We start from the raw sequence: 16043 nt of genomic DNA, 5'->3' as shown, positions 1-16043 counted from the left end.
TTGCTATCACGGGCAATGAGTGAATGTGAGACAGGAGTTTAAATACTTTAAAGCCCGCCCAGGGCCGGCACCAACCCACAGCAATCAATCAGAGTGTCAGCTGGCAGTGTGTCAGCTGACACTAACTCCTTCGACGTCGAAGAGCATAAGAACGGCTCTGAGCCACGCCGCCCGCCCAGGGACACAGGGGAAGCACGCACTCCCGATCACCGCCGTAGGGGTGCCGGGGATGCTGCCAGAAGACTCAGAGGAGGAAGGTCGTAGCTGCGCTCCGCCATCTGAGCCACTGCCGCTGGAACCGCTGACAGGTGAGTTCATCACATTACCCCCCCCCCGAGGAGTGGTCACCGAATACTCAGCCCCTGGTTTACCTGGATTATTACTGTGAAAATCAGAGAATAATTTTGGAGCATGAATCTGGCAAGCAGGTACCCATGATCTTTTTTCTGGGCCGTAACCCTTCCAATCAATGAGATATTGTAAAGAATTACGCACTTCACGGGAGTCAAGAATTCTTTCAATTTCATACTCTGGTTCCTGGCGCTCGAAATACAAAGCCAATATGACATAAATGTGGACAGTCACAATGTTTGTTCAGCCGAGTATTAATTGCGGGGATTGCACTGTAGGGACGGCAGCGCCTCCCTTAAGCTACAGTGGATTATCCGTCTTACAAAAGACTCGTGACAGTACCTCTAAGCTGGATCAACAATACCCCAACCGAGGATGATGCTGTCTTCTCTTGTGCTATAATCCGTTCCGGAATGTGGGGGAGAGAGAGAGGCTCTCAGTGGCGCAGCTGGGCTCAAAGCTCGCGCGGAGACACTCCGTCCTTCCCTCTCCACATCCGCCAGTAGTGACGTCACACTCTGCGTTCCACCGCTCTCCAGGCAAGTGTCGACTTACTTCCTGGATAAGGGTATACAGAGGGGACAACCCCTCTGTGAAGGCGTGAGGCCGAAATCCGGATCGGGATACAAATTTTTTATATGCAATAAAGCCAAGAATCCGTCCTGTAAGTGCATTCTTATGCGCAGCGTTACCAACATTCAGTGCAGTCTGCACAATTAGGTTGTCCCCTCTGTATACCCTTATCCAGGAAGTAAGCCGACACTTGCCTGGAGAGCGGTGGAACGCAGAGTGTGACGTCACTACTGGCGGATGTGGAGAGGGAAGGACGGAGTGTCTCCGCGCGAGCTTTCAGCCCAGCTGCGCCACTGAGAGCCTCTCTCTCTCCCCCACATTCCGGAACGGATTATAGCACAAGAGAAGACGGCATCATCCTCGGTTGGGGTATTGTTGATCCAGCTTAGAGGTACTGTCACGAGTCTTTTGTAAGACGGATAATCCACTGTAGCTTAAGGGAGGCGCCGCCGTCCCTACAGTGCAATCCCCGCAATTAATACTCGGCTGAACAAACATTGTGACTGTCCACATTTATGTCATATTGGCTCTGTATTTCGAGCGCCAGGTGCTCCTATTATACTTTACATCACTTTCCTTTTAGGGGTTGAGGACTGACCCTGAGTACACCCAGGCCGCTCAATCCACCAGTGCGCGACTGTTTGCTCTCCTTTTTTATTGCTTTCATACTCTGGTTCCCCATCAATGATGACTGGGGGTGGTGAAGAGGCAGGCTGACATGTGTTAGCAGCAGGTTTCAACAAAGATACATGGAAAGAATTAACACCATGTACAGTGGGTTGCAAAAGTATTCAGCCCCCTTGAAGTTTTCCACATTTTGTCATATTACTGCCACAAACATGAATCAATTTTATTGGAATTCCCCATGAAAGACCAACACAAAGTGGTGTATACATGAGAAGTGGAACGAAAATCATACATGATTCCAAACATTTTTTACTTTTATTGAGAAATTTAAAGCACACTTAGGCTACAAAAAGATTTCCAAAGCCTTGAACATCCCACGGAGCACTGTTCAAGCGATCATTCAGAAATGGAAGGAGTATGGCACAACTGTAAACCTACCAAGACAAGGCCGTCCACCTAACCTCACAGGCCGAACAAGGAGAGCGCTAATCAGAAATGCAGTCAAGAGGCCCATGGTGACTCTGGACGAGCTGCAGAGATCTACAGCTCAGGTGGGAGACTCTGTCCATAGGACAACTATTAGTCATGCACTGTACAAAGTTGGCCTTTATGGAAGAGTGGCAAGAAGAAAGCCATGGTTAACAGAAAGCATAAGAAGTCCCATTTGCAGTTTGCCACAAGCCATGTTGGGGACACAGCAAACATGTGGAAGAAGGTGCTCTGGTCAGATGAGACCAAAATGGAACTTTTTGGCCAAAATGCAAAACGCTATGTGTGGCAGAAAACTAACACTGCACATCACTCTGAACACACCATCCCCACTGTCAAATATGGTGGTGGCAGCATCATGCTCAGGGGTGCATCTCTTCAGCAGGGACAGGGAAGCTGGTCAGAGTTGATGGGAAGATGGATGGAGCCAAATACAGGGCTAACTTGGAAGAAAACCTCTTGGAGACTGCAAAAGACTTGAGACTGGGGCGGAGGTTCACCTTCCAGCAGGACAACGACCCTAAACATAAAGCCAAGGAAACAAGGGAACAAAACATATCTATGTGTTAGAATGGCCCAGTCAAAGTCCAGATCTAAATCAAATCCAAAATTTAACTCCATGAATGCAGAAAAATAAAAAGTGGACACAGGCAGGTTCTAATATTAGCCTTTATCTCATATCGCATGACTTCAGGGATGCTTTGATTTCTAATTTACACAGATTCCCTAAAGAGCCAGGACTAGTCTGGAAAGCAGGAGATGATACCTCTCTATTGACACAGGATAGCAAGAAGTCTGGGCACTTTCCAGTCTGGACATCAAAGATTTTCGCTGATTAGTTCACCCTCCGGGTTTTTTCGGGGAAAAGTAAACAGCAAAGGGAGTGAACACACAAGCAGAATTTGACTGTTTAAAACCAAGTAGCTACACATAATGGGACTCTGGAATAGAACTGTTCAAGTACTATCCAACTATCCAACTATGTGCGAATTCGCATTGCGAATAATTGCATTGAAATGGAAATCAACGCACGTAAATGGAGGAGTGTGTCTGCAATTTGATTAGTTTCCCAGCCACACGCGCAATTCCACGTTGACATTCGCAGAAACAATGCAGAACTCCGCATCTAGGAAACCGGATGCAGAATGCAACATGCTAGTGCGAAATTGGCCTAAGTTGTTGATGTGCAATGTTTACCTCACTGTGGTTGGTAAGGCAACTGATCAATTTCCCAGTAAGTGACAGTAGCAAAACCACAATACACATGTGTAAGATGGCTTCTCTAACTGAGCCTTTGTTGTAAGCAAATACTCACAGATTTCTAAATGCAATTTATGCAGGATGAAACTATATTTCTCAGCACATCCAATAAAATACGAGTGAGGAAACAATCATTTATTGATAATTTCTGGTCTGTAGCAGAATTTGCTTCTAATCAGTTGAGGGTCTGATCATTGTGATCGATTGAGATTGAACATTTGCTGTTTACTATCTCCTCTTAAGGTGGCCACACACGATACAGTAAAATGATCCGATTTTGCGGCAATTCAATAAAAAAAGATTGGATTTCCCCAAAAAACCGAAAGCTTATTTTTCATTTGAGCAAGAAATCCGATTGGATTTCCCATTTTATATCATAAAAGTTGATCGGGAATTGTGGATTTTTCTGTTGAATTTTTAGGAATATTGAATGGTGTGTGGTAGATGGTCAATTTCTTAATGTATACACCCAAGCAATTTTCTCAGAGTTTCCAATCATGTTTATCATCATTGGGGAAAAATTTAACGTGTGTGGTACATTGGTCAGATTTTTGACATTGGTCAGATTTTTGTTACAATCAGTCAGAAAAATTGATTGATATTCTTGAATTGAACCGATATTTAAAAAAAAAAAATGTATGGTGTGGCCACCTTAAGACGCATTAAGTGAGACAATGATATTTTTTATAATTAAACATATCTAGAAAACCATAGTGGCATAGCTAAAGTATGCCAGTGTGATTGCCAAGATAATTTCTGAATGTTATGTAATAGCTGGTATTATTTAGGTCATCCCCAGTCTTTAGTAACAGTATAGAAGTTGCTAAGCTAACTTCTGTGTGTGTCATTTTCCAAAGCCTAGTCAAATATCATCCCTAAAAAGTAAGATTTCACATGTGCATAGCAGATATTTACAAATGTAAGAAGGTCAGAATTAGTTCAGCTATAAATTTCAAAACCTTGGTGCAAAATTTGTTCAAGCCCCAGGTCCTTGGAGTTTAAATAACTGGTGTGAATAAATCAGCAGTGGAAGTACAAGAGCTGGAAGTCCTTGCTATTTTCTACTGGTTGCTAGGCGCGCCTTCTTCCTACTCTAAAATAACCATGTATTAATAAGCAAGCTGGGAATTAACAGTATCACATATCATAACAACCATATTTAAGAGGTAAATTGAAACCATTTATAAGTTATTAAACCCGCATTTGACTCATTCATCTGTCACTAGATCTCAGTTGTTTACTTAAAACCAGCCAATGTTTAAAATTTTAAAAATCACTAAAAAGATACTCTCAGAAGATTGGATGCAATAAGGGAATATTATACCAATGCATATATTTTGATAAAAAGGAAGCAATCCTCCCTGGGAACGCTATATTATAGGGATTCAAAACCGTAATTATTCTGCTTTCAGAGGGCTGGTGCACACCAAGCGTTTTTGGTAGCGTTTTCAAAACCGCTGCCGCTTGTGAAAACACTTGGCTAATGTATCTCTATGGGATGGTGCACACCAGCGGTTTGAGGTTTTTAACAAACCGCAAATGAGGCTCCTGCAGCATGTTTGCGGTTTGCAGATGCGTTTCTGCCTCAATGTAAAGTATAGGAAAAGCTCAAACCGCTCTGAAAAAATGCTAGATCAGAGGGTTTTCCAGGTGTTTTTGTTACAGAAGCTGTTAAGTAACAGCTTTACTGTAATAATATATGAAATTGCTACACAAAAATGCTCCAGAAAACGCTAGGCATGTTTAGAAAATGTCTCTAAACATGCCTAGAATCGCTCTGAAAATCTGCTTCAAAAACCTCTAGCGTTTTGCGGATCTGCTAGAGGTTTTTGGTGTGCACTGGGCCTTACCTTGTTTTTATCTGCATCCATTCACGCTATATCCTTTTTCTACACAACAGTCACACTACATACTATAGATTTACAAATTAAAAAAAAATCCTGGATGTTCATTTTCAAGATGGATGATTTTTTGTTCATTAAAAATTGCATAGTTCTGCATCAATTAGGAATTATTTGCATTTCACTGACTCTCACGATCAGTGTGTATGTCAAACAGCACAGAAGCCATAGTGGCAAAGAGGTGACATTTAAAGGGAACGTGAAGCGAGAGGTAAATGGAGGCTGCCATATTTATTTCCTTTTAAGCAATACCAGTCCCTGAACAAGCATGCAGCATGGGATTTCTGCCATTTTTGTCAAATTTGATGAGATTAGCTGCATGCTTGTTTTTGATGTGATTTAGACACTACTGCAGCCCAAGGAAATAAATATGGCAGCCACCATACAGTACATACTGTATGAAAATCTACTCGGGTGTGGTGGCCTACTCGTGTGGGGATACTTGTTGGTGTCTGTTTGTGGGAACATAATGCTAAAAAATACTATTATTTTTCAAACTTTCCAGCGCTAGAAAATTGTGTTAAGCAAAGCAACCCGAGTTAAAAACGTAAAAATTGGACAATAACTTTCCCTGTAGTAGAAAAACGAATTTAAGCACAAATGTATCCCATTCAAAATGTGTTAGATATATTGGTTCAATGGTTAAAACTAGTACATAGCAGATGGAGCAGCTTGTCCTGTATTCATGTATGTAGCACATATGCTGGTCCATAGGGATATAATTAATGCCACATAGGAGGGTTCTAGTTGTAAAGGGAGATCAGAAGGATGTGGTTTGTGACTCCTGTATCTTAACAACCTACATAAGTAATAGGAAGCAGTAAGGAATCTTTATGGGTCATCTCCATTTTAAACATCCTGGACCTCTACATGCTGTGTCCACACAAGGTAACAATTTTCAAATCGGTTTTCTTCTCACCCTACCAGTTGACCCCACACATTTATAAATGTATTCCACTCATACATGTAAATTTGTGGTGGTGTAGATGGTATATGAGGCTTGCTTCGTCTTCTGATTTTTATTCCAACGTGGCTTAAGGAGATAGAATTTAATTTGTTCTGCAATCCATTTGGAAAAACTGGACTGTGATAGGTACAATGCTAAGCAACTTTCTTTCAAGAATCAGTCAGAAAAATGTATAATTCAGGGTCCTTTCTTGCTGCACCCATTGCATTGCGCTGCTACAGACAATATAATAGCATTGCAATGTGGTCCAGTTGCATTCCAATAGAATTTACATATTGGTGCTTTTGCAGTGCAGTGAGACATTTTCTGTTGGAATAACACGCAGCGTGCTATGTGTTACCAGGTGACAGTGGTTGCAGCGTAAGAATACATCTATGGATTGTATGCTTCACTGTATGCTTATATTGCACTGTGCAAAGCAACTATTTTTTCCAGGATGTGCAAAGCAACTTGCATAGTGTAAAAGCACCCTACCGCACACACAATTTTGATTGGCCAATATTACCACCTCCATGTAGTATGAAGGCCAACAAATTTTGAATACTATAAACAGATTGCAAAGGTAAGCTCTCATACTAGGAACCACACAACTACGCAATCACCAGTATATAGACGCACACTGTTATTATCAAGAAAAATTATGGAAGCTGCAGAGATTGATTACAAAAATATCAAATTATTTATTATATTATGAAAGAAGTCAAAATTTATGACAGAAACAGTGATTATTATCATGAGTCAGAACCCCATATAAACCCCCCAGAATTATTAAAAGTCAGCCATCAAATTGTCATATTGGTATATATATATATACACCTTCAGTAAATAATGTGAGTTATATTGGCCTGTAACCCCTCATGGAAATAACTACGGCCAGATTGTGTCTACATAGACAAAGTACAAAAAAAGTTTTATACTCTCACGGAGGTAATAAAAAATTGAACAACCAATATGATCAACTTGTGTATATATGCCAGTTGCCAATACAACCATATAATTGGAGTAGAGCCTCATAGGCTAGCCCAGACATGCATATGTAAAAAGGTAAGCTGTTCGCTACTATTGAAGAGAGGCATCCAATACTGTGGGCGAAAAAAAAACACATAAAGCCTTTTGTAGAGAAAAGGAATGCACACATTAACCCTCCTGGCGGTCAAAACCGCCAGGGGGCAGTGCAGCACAATTTTTTTTTTAAATCATGTAGCTAGCCTAGCGCTAGCTACATGACAGCCGCTGTGCAGCGGCATCCCCACACCCTCTTCGATCGCCTCTGCCGATCAAGCCCGTCCGGAAATCCCGTTCTGAACGGGATTTCCATTAGGGCTTCCCCCATCGCCATGGCGACGGGTGGGATGACGTCACCGACGTCGTGACGTCAAAGGGAGTCCCGATCCACCCCTCAGCGCTGACTGCCACTGATTGGCCAGGCAGCGCATGGGGTCTGGGGGGGGGGGGGCGGCACGGCGTGTAGCGGCGGCGATCGGGCAGTACACGCAGCTAAAAAAGTGCTAGCTGCGTGTACCAAAAAAAAAAATATATGCAAATCGGCACAGCAGGGCCTGAGAAATCCTCCTGCGTGGCATAGCCCGAGCTCAGCTCGGGCTTACCGCCAGGAAGGTTAAGTGGTACCACTTATAGGACAAAAATATATGTGTGCACATATGCCTTATAGCCCCACAATGTTCTTCTCCACCTCAGAATTCTCAAGTTGTTATATCCAGAGTTATGCCATCATGCATATAGTCACTGATCCACAGAGTGGCCAAGCAATCATCCTCCATTAAATAATTTGCATAGATCTCTCATAGCATTTCTCATTTGCAGCAAATTGGAACTGGCTCTTTAAATAGCTCACAGTCCGAGTAAAAACAGCAATACGGGCCACACACCTTATTTCACTGTCCAATCGCAACAGGAAATTGTTGTAATTAACGTAGCTATCACAGATGTATGGATTATCACTCCCAATCAGTGTTTGCATTAGCATAGGTCTCTCATATTGCCTTTAGTTTGTAGCAAAGAATGAAAATTAACTCACAGTCCAGGTGCCACCATCAATACAGACCATAGAACTTATTTCTCTGGCCAATCGCGACAGGAAACCGTTATACATAACGTGGCTATCACAGCTGTATAAGAAGTTGCTTTTCAAACAGAGTTCCACGAGCTATGCTGTTAATAAATAAAAACATTTCCCCACAGTATAGGATGCCTCTCTTCAATAGTAGCTACAGCTTACCTTTTTACATATGCATGTCTGGGCTAGCCTATGAGGCTCTACTCCAATTATATGGTTGTATTGGCAACTGGCATATATAAACAAGTTGATCATATTGGTATATATTATATTACCTCCGTGCGAGTATAAAACTTTTTTTGTACTTTGTCTATGTAGACACAATCTGGCTGTAGATATTTCCATGAGGGGTTACAGGCCAATATAACTCACATTATTTACTGGAAAGATATATTTATATATATCAATATGACAATTTGATGGCTGACTTTTAATAATTCTGGGGGGTTTATATGGAGTTCTGACTCATGATAACAATCACTGTTTCTGTCATAAAATTTGACTTCTTTCATAATATAATAAATAATTTGCTATTTTTTGTAATCAATCTCTGCAGCTTCCATAATTTTTCTTGATAATAATAGTGTGCGGCTATATACTGGTGATTGTGCAGTTGTGTGGTTCCTAGGGCTTATTTTATACCAGTGCTGGCACCTGTTGGGGCAAGCTGCACATAGAATTTAAGTGAGCTTACTATTTAAAGCTCTCATACTACATGGATATAATACATTTAGGCAATTGAAATTGAATGTGTATGTGCACCCTTTGTTGCACAGCAAACTTAAAGCGGAATATAACCCAGAATTTCTTCTTAGCTGTAAAAGATTATTTACAGCATATAATATACTGTGGTTTTTTTTTTAAGTAAAACAGCATTCAAAGGGTAATGCTGGGCATACACGGTACGTTTTGTACCGTGTAATTGAGCCGCTGATGACTCGATTGATAATTTCCGACATGTCCGATACCCCGCTGGATCGATTCCGCGCTCGATACCGACAAAAGAATAAACAAGCGGAAGAAAAGATTTTAGCCTATAATTATTATTTTAGCCTATAATTAACGTTAGTAAAGATTTTATTTACATACAAGTTCTGATTTCCTTCCTGTATAACATAATGCCATAACCTTTGAATAGAACAAGTCAGAGCAAGGGTACGATTACCTAAGGCCTCTTTTCCACTAGCAGTTGATAGGCAGTGAAATGCCTCAAACTCTCAGGCCTGGAACCCACTGAAAACAGCAAACGCGAAACGCTACCGCTAGAGTTTTGTCTGAGCGGTTTGCAAGCGGATTCATGCGCGTTTGCGGTCGCGTTTTGCAACATTGTATTTTTTTGCTCAGCGGTTGCGTAGCGTTTTGCGTTTTTATCCTGATTGGTCCTGTGAATAATTTTTCATTTTGTTACAGTGTGCTGAACCGCAAAACGCTAGCAAAACCGCTCAGTTTAGGTTTTGCTGAGCGTTTCCGCTAGCGTTTCAATACTTTACATTGAAGCGCTAACGCTCCCAAAATGCTGCACGTCCTGCGTTTGCGTTTCTGGGAAACGCAAACGCTCCTGTGGAAGTTGCCCCATCCATTAACATTGGCCCAGCGTTTTAGCAAAGTGCTAGCGTATCGCAACGCTGCCAAAACGCTGCCAAAAGCGCTCCTGTGCGTTCCAGCCCTCACAACTGCTTGTTGCTGCCTGGCAACTTCTCACTGATGCCTGGTAACTGCTCACTGCTACCTGTTAACTGCTTGTTGAGCACACAGTTCAACTGCCTGTGGAAAAGATGCCTTTGGTTATACAGGGCTGGAAAACAGTGTGGAATTTAGGTGATTCCACAAACTTCCCTCAGATTTTTCTTTTTTATTGAAAAACTAATATCTGAAGATTAAAAAATAGGTTATTGAAATTGCAGCTGTGCAATTTCAATAGATTATATGCACCTAGAGTGATTTTTTTAAATCCAGGAAAACCAGAAGAGTTACCAGGGAGGAGGATGGTCATCAGGCAAACAGGTCAGGAATCCAGTAAGCAGAGAACCAGGGAACAGAGGAAGGTCCATGATGAACAAATAATTCAGGCTTTCTGACCAGGAAGTGCTTATACGGACTGAGCTATTGATATATGCAACAGGTGTAAGAGCGCACGAATCTCATTGAGATCTCATTTAAGCCACAAGAATCTCATTAAAGAGAGAAACCGTAACCAAGAATTGAATGTCATCCCAATCAGTAGATGATAGCCCCTTTCCTATTAGAAATCTTTTCCTTTTTACAAACGGATCATCAGGGGCTGATATTGTGCTGAAACCCCTCCCACAGTGTGATGTCAGGACCATGGTTTTGACATCACTCTTTGGGAGCCTTATTGCATTGTGGAAAATAACATCTGTTTCCAACTGCCAAAAAAGCAAGCAGCATCTCCTGTCAGCAGTGAAAATGTCTCCATATGATAAATGTCAGAATGTAAATCTGTGAGAGGAAAGATTTTACAATGGGCAAACACTGACTAAATCATTTATACATAAATATTGTAAAAATGAAGCACTTTTTTATTTTACATTATTTTCACTGGAGTTCCTCTTTAAGTTCTCATTGAAACCACACATTACATTCTTAACTACCTCCTGCTTCCTCAACCTCAAAAATATCTTCCGATTTTGAACATTCCTCACACAAGAAGCTACTATAAGGCCCCATTCACACTTGAAAGCACAAAACGCCAGCGATCACCACCGGCGTTTTGCGGGAGTGATTTTTCTGCGATTTCACGCGGAAAAAATCACTGGACACTGCAGCGATTAGCGCTTCTATTGTACTAAAACACAGTCACCGGGAAATCGCCTGAAAATGGTGCAGGCTACACGTTCGCCGATTTGCGTTAAATCGCCAGCGATTAACGCAAATCGCCCAAGTGAGAACGGGCCCATAGGGTTAGCGTTTAAGCGTTTTTCCGAAATCACTGGCAATACGCTCTAGTGTGAATGAGGCCTTAGGCCTCTTTTCCACTGGCAGTTGATAGGCAGTGAAATGCCTCTCAGTTTCTCACAACTGCTTGCTGCTGCCTGGTAACTGCTTGCTGAGCACACAGTAAACAAGAGGCCTAAGGTGAGGAGCAGGAAAAAAGGGCGCCGGCTTTAATGCAAGTATAGTTATTACAGCGAAAAAAGCATGAAAAAAGGGCGCCGCAAAAAATGTTAATAAGATTATAACATTATAGTTTTTGAGGTAGTTATCGTTTTGGAAGTTTATAACGGTATAGTTTTTGTCATATTATTTTGTTAATAAGTACAGATTTTATGTTTTCAAAGGTATTATCATTAATATATCTAAAAGGGTGTTTCTGCAGAGAGAGTGGTTAGTGTTAGGCAACACCAAGGGGAGTGGTTAGGGACCACCTAGGCGGCGGTTAGTTTTAGGCAACACCAGGGGGGTGGTTAGGGTTAGGCACCACCAGGGAGGTTAGGGTTAGGTACCACCGGGGGGGGGGGGGGTTAGTGTTTTTGGCGCCACTAGGGGAGTGGGTAGTTTAAGGCACCACCAGGGGAGGGTTCTGTGTGAGGGTAGGGTTGGGTTAAGCAGTATTGACGGAAAATGTTACGACATTTAACGTTAATATTTATTCGTTATTATTTCTCGTTGCACCAGTAATTATCGTTAATAAACCTTGACAAAGATGATTCTCGTTGCTGCAGTTGCCAGGCAGCAGTGAGCAGTTACCAGGCAGCAGCAAGCAGTTGTGAGAGTTTGAGAGGCATTTCACTGCCTATCAACTGCCAGTGGAAAAGAGGCCTAAAGCTTGTGCACATCCTAATCATTGGTTGGCTTAACCACCCTGGCGTTCTATTAAATGCGCCAGGGTGGATGCGCAGCACTATTTTTTGAAAAAAAAAAATTCTATCATGTAGCTAGCTTAGCACTAGCTACATGATGCCACCCTCCCTGCGGCGTCCGCCCAGCCCCTCCGATCGCCGCTGGCGCATCTTCCCATAAGGAAATCCCGTTTTGAACGGGATTTCCTTTAGGCCTTCTACCATCACCATGGCGACGATCGTGATGACGTCATTGGGAGTCCCGATCCACCCATCAGCGCTGCCTGGCACTGATTGGCCAGGCTGCGCACGGGGTCTCGGGGGGGGGGGGGGGCCCTCTAACGCGGCAGGTAGTGGCACATCAGCGGCGGCGATCAGGTTAGACACGCAGCTAGCAAAGTGCTAGCTGCGTGTATTAAAAAAAAAATTATGAAAATCTGAGCCGCGCCCTCCGGCGGTAATGGAGGAGCTGAGCTCGTCATTACCGCTAAGGAGGTTAATGCAACATTCTATTCTGTATCCCACCAAAAACTAACCAGGCATCTCCCTAATCCCTACTAAACTCTGCTGCTTATCTCATCCATCTCTTCTTCCACTCCTCTGATGCTGCCCCAATTTGCCCATCCCTTCACTGGTTTACAATTACCCAGAGGATTCATTTCAAATTCCTAACCCCCTCTTAAAAAGCTCTCATTTCCATATATCTATTTTCTAATTTCCTCATACCAACCCATCCGCACCTTTGATCTACCCAGGAAATGCTGCTGTCCTCTAATTTGGTCACCCCCTCTCACTCTTGCATCCAGGATTTCTCACAAATTTCACTTTAGAATGCTCTTACACACCTCCAAGCCTGCAGCACTTCAAATACACCTCTTCAGACAAGCATAATATCTGTCAAAATGTCTTATTCAGAGATATAGACATATTCACATCAGATGTTAAGGCTCACAGCTTCATTCCCTATCCCCTTCATCTCATCTAGTATCCACATACCACTACGGTACTAGGGATGATCAAAAAGAAGCAAATACTTCAGAGTTATGCAAATGTATAATTTTTTCATGCAAATATATGCAGCTTAAAAATGGGCCAATCAAGTCCCACTCAGGTTTAAATGTATTGGGCCAATTTTAAGCTGCCTATATTTGCATAAAAATGTACATAAATTTGCATAAACGGAAGTATTTTCATCTCTTTCGGGATGAACCATTACCCTCTAGTTTGTAAGCTTGCAATGGCAGGGTCTTAACAAGTGAACATATACTTGTATTGTTGGATGTTTGAATGTACTGTGTGAACTATGTAAGTACCTATGGTTCCCACTACTGTCTGTTTTGTGTCCTGTACAGCACTAGGGAAGATGTTAGATCTAAAAATATAAAAAATAATAAGGCTTACAAATCTAGAAACACTGCTGGAAGAAAATGGGTATTACAGAAGCAACTGTGGCTTACTAATATTGAGTCGTGATGCACATACAGTCGCAAGATAAAATCCATGGAGTATAACAAGCATTCTTGAAATTGTGCATTTCAAACAACATCTGATCTATGTAACATAAAAAAATAAAGCAGAGTATTTCACCTGGTTGGCATGGTTACCAGCTCAGTTGCATAATTGGCTAGTAGCGGTGAAAATAATCTGTGACGTTTACTGTGAGTAATGTGACAACTCCCGCAATCCTATTCCCTTTGTGTACAGCTACAATTCTGGCCAAAGCCACTGGGAGTCTCCAGAATGCTTTCCTCACTGTGCACAAAGTAACTAATTGGATTGGTTGAATTGTCCCTACACAATACAAACTCGACTGTATGAACTACCGATATAATGTACAATGTCGGAATGAGATATTTGGTATACTGCCACTTCTTTAACGAGGAAGAAGTCTCTTAGAACCAACTACCGGTATTCCTGTAAGAGAAAGTTTATTTCAGCAACCTAACTAGAAATATCACGATACAACAATCTGGTAACGTCTCTTTAGAAGGCAGGATTCTTTACTGGGTTATTCAAAACAAGGGCAAGACAAAAAGACCCTAACACTTACCATCATTAAGACCTTTGAAGTGCTCCACTGATGCCCTCCGAGATCTCTCCAATTAGGGTATAGGGCAAACAGGTCCATAGATGACGCCATCTGTAAGAAGCACTCAGATTCTGACAATGTATCTCTCCCATTTACTTTAAAGAACCATGGTTTAATCAGAGACTATATACAGAGTTCTCCTTTAAGACACATTCTAGAGAGAAACAATTCTGAGGTTTTTATTGGTACATCTTACTTGGTAGAACAGGTCAAACATGACTTTATCTCACTGGCTGTGCAGACTTTCAGGTGGCTTTCTGCGTACCAAGTATAAACAATCACAGCAGGAACATAAAACATTCTTTAGTGATGATATGGAAGGAAGCACCATATATGGCTTGGGCCATTCATGGTTGCGCAGTGGGCACTCTGTACATCACATTCTACTGATAGCCAATATCAAGATTTAAATGTGATGGCCAGCTTGCCCATGCCTGCAATGTGATGCCAAGATGTAATCTTTGGCAAGCTGGATGGTTTTCTGTTTAAATCAGAGACTTACAGTTTCCGGGTACTTCACTTCAACTTCACTTAGCTTCATCTTTACTTCACTTACTGTTGCTGTAGTTTTTCTTAGTGTAACATAGCAGAGACTATTCTTAAGGCAGTAGAGTGTTAACTATCAGTAAAAGTAACGAGTTTTGAATCAGGAGGACACCATTTATTGGCTAACTTAGAGATGAATAAACAGTAAGCTTTCGGCTTATAATAAGCCTTTGTCTTAAAGGAGTTATCCAGGCTTTCAAAAGAAAATAAAGGCTACTTACCGGGAGCTTCCTCCAGCCCCAAGCTCCCAGGACCTCCCTCGCCGCACCTCTGCGCGCAGCCGTTCGCCGGAGCTCCGTCCCGGTCCCCGGCGATGACGTCAGAGCGACCTCCAGGTCGCTCTGTACTGCGCCTGCGCGAGCGGCGCTGTCAATCACGCCACGTGGGCCGGAGCGGACTGCGCAGGTGCAGAACTACTGCGTCTGCGCAGTCCGCTCCGGCCCACGTGGCGGTGATCTGGAGGTCGCTCTGACGTCATCGCCGGGGACCGGGGCGCAGCTCCGGCGAACGGCATTTAACACTATTTACCCAAAACACTCTGCATGGAAAACTTGTTCAACTTGGTCTTGACCCCACTCTATGCGAGTGGATCAAGAATTTCCTCACCTTGAGAATGCAATTATTCAAGCCCGGCAGCTGCTCCTCTACTGTTGGAACTGTTGCGGTGTGTACTGTGCCAGTTCCTGTTCTCTCTGTAGACAAACAGCTAAATAAACTGCACATAAATGGCAGATGAAATTCAATGTTGAAAAATGTAAAGTTATGCATTTTGGTCGTACCAATGGTCTAGCACCATACAAAATAAACGGGATACAGATGGGGACATCAAACTTGGAGAATGACATAGTAGTACTAATCGACAAGTTAAATAATCATGTTCATTGCCAAGCTGCTGAAGCTAAAGAGAATACATTTGGGGATGCATTAAAAAGTGAAATAAAAACTCAAGATGCTAGAATAATATTGCCCGTTTAACTCTCTAGTAAAACAACAGAAGTGAGAAGAATATGGGAGCTACCGTATTTGTTTTCTTTTAAATAATAATACCAGTTGCCTGCCAGCCCTGCTGGTCTATTTGGCTGCAGTAGTGTCTGAATAACACCAGAAACTAGCATGCAGATAATCTGGTCAGATCTGACAATAATGTCAGAAACACTTGATCTGCTGCATGCTTGTTCAGGGTTTATGGCTAAAAGTATTAGATGCAGAGGATTAGCAGGAGAGCCAGGCAACTGGTATAGTTTAAAAGGAAATAAATATGGCAGCCGTCGTGTCCCTCTTGCAACAGTTGTCCTTTTAGGGAAGGATAAACAAATGATCCACAATGGTGCTCTGGCATTTTGAATGACCAACGTGATGGATC

General features: G+C 42.3%; 1 long non-coding RNA gene across 1 annotated transcript in view; it reads left to right on the top strand.

The window, feature by feature from the left end:
• The first annotated feature begins 4403 nt into the window (after window positions 1-4403).
• LOC137548667 (uncharacterized) overlaps window positions 4404-16043 on the top strand; it is a 154980-nt gene continuing 143340 nt past the window's right edge. The window contains exon 1 of the long non-coding RNA XR_011026733.1: window positions 4404-4466. This is a non-coding gene — a long non-coding RNA (uncharacterized lncRNA). The remainder of the gene's footprint in view (window positions 4467-16043) is intronic.

Source organism: Hyperolius riggenbachi, chromosome 1 (genome assembly GCF_040937935.1).
Source record: "Hyperolius riggenbachi isolate aHypRig1 chromosome 1, aHypRig1.pri, whole genome shotgun sequence".
Taxonomy (NCBI): domain Eukaryota; kingdom Metazoa; phylum Chordata; class Amphibia; order Anura; family Hyperoliidae; genus Hyperolius; species Hyperolius riggenbachi.
This window is presented reverse-complemented; position numbering and strand designations above follow the sequence as displayed.